Genomic DNA, 1,711 nt, shown 5'->3' with positions numbered 1-1,711 from the left:
GCAGCCCAGCTCTCAACCACTGGAATCAGTCCCCACTCCCTTGCATTCTTCAGAATCACTTGGCTGCGTGAACCACACTGCCTTGTCTGAAAAGGGGGGGCAGGGGGAATGTGTGTAAGTGACTGACAGGATCTGGTTACAATCGGGAGACACTGTGGTATAGTGGTTTTAAGGGGCGGGCTCTGGAGCTGGAACACCCTGGGCTTAAGACCTAATTCTGTCACTCCCTGGGTGGCACAAACAGTTAAGTGCTCAGCTGCTCACTGAAATGATCAGTTTGAGACAACCCTCTGGGCACATCAGAAGAAAGGCTTGGCAATCTACTTCAGAAAATATCAAGCCATTGAAAACCCTGAGGAACACATTCTACTCTGACACGCACAGGGTCTCTATGAGTCAGGATCAACTTGATGGCAACTGGTTTTTGGTTTCTGTCACTCATAGCTGCATGAACTTGGGGACTTTACTTCTCTAAGCCTCAGTGTTGCCATCTGTACAATGGGCATAATGGCAGGGAATTGATGCATGATAATCAGGAGCTATTTAGACGATAACCATAATTGCTAGAGGGTTAAAGAATTCCACTGGCAAGAACTTTCCTTAGCCGTATTCTGAGACCCTTTGCTCACCATAAACACTCATATACAAAAAAGTGCCACATAAAACACAATAGCAACACTTAGCACGCAACACGAAGTTCCTGGTTAATACTAAAAGGCACACCTCCCTTTAATAATCCTTTGTTTGCAAAAGCTTTCATGGCTCTTAAACGTGCTTAATACTCACTAATCAATTCTAACATAATGAGGAATTTCTAAAATAAAAGCACAGATTCTAAAAAGTTCCCTAATCAATCGGCGACCGATTTGGAATGGAATTCTCGAGTCTCAGCGTCTGCCCCAACCACACGACAACATGTGTGATCACAGCCATTTTTGAGAACCCCTTCCCTCTTCTTTCCATATAAAGGAACCAGGTGCCTTCAGGCGGTAAAGACAGTAGAGTGCCAGGATCAAGTCCTAGGAACTGGACCGAGGTAGGAAAACAAACTCCACCACCCGCAATGAGAGACTCAACTTTCCATTATGTCGTTTTCTATTTCTAATCGGATCTGAACTCGATTGTGGCCAACATATGACACCAACTTCCGAGTGTGGGAATAACAGGATTTCAAGATTCGCTGCCTTCTGGCAGGTTTCCTAGGGCTATTTTTAGCAACCTTAAATTGCCTTTTTCTTTTCTCAAGGAAATACCCAGGGAGAAGAGCGCAGGCCGTAATGAAGTGAGTTTGCGGACATCTGGCCCTTCAACAGCCTAGACCCCCCAACCTAAACGCCCGGGAAGGCTGTGAGCGCGGGCGCCTCTGCGGTGGAAGCAGACTTAGGGTGCTGTGTCCACAAATGCCGGCTTCCCACAAGTTCCGGTTCGCGTGCTCTCACAATCCAGCCAGACAAAGACTGCAAGTTCTCGGGTCCACGGCTCTAGGCAGGCGGGGACCGAGTCTCCCCCGAACTGGGCCTACTCCCGGCCCGGGGCGCCCGCACCGCCCCGGAGGGGATCCCCAGGATCCCCCTGGGTGACCTGAGTCCCCTCGCGCCACCTGCGCTCCTTCTTAGGGCCCTGGACCGCTTGGGGCTGCGACCGGACCCCGGCCCTCCTCGGCCCGCCGCTGCAGGCCCACGCGCCACGCGCCCCCGACCCTGTCTCCGCC

The sequence above is a fragment of the Trichechus manatus genome, unplaced genomic scaffold, assembly GCF_000243295.1.
Source record: "Trichechus manatus latirostris isolate Lorelei unplaced genomic scaffold, TriManLat1.0 scaffold00028, whole genome shotgun sequence".
Classification (NCBI taxonomy): Eukaryota; Metazoa; Chordata; class Mammalia; order Sirenia; family Trichechidae; genus Trichechus; species Trichechus manatus.
This window is presented reverse-complemented; position numbering follows the sequence as displayed.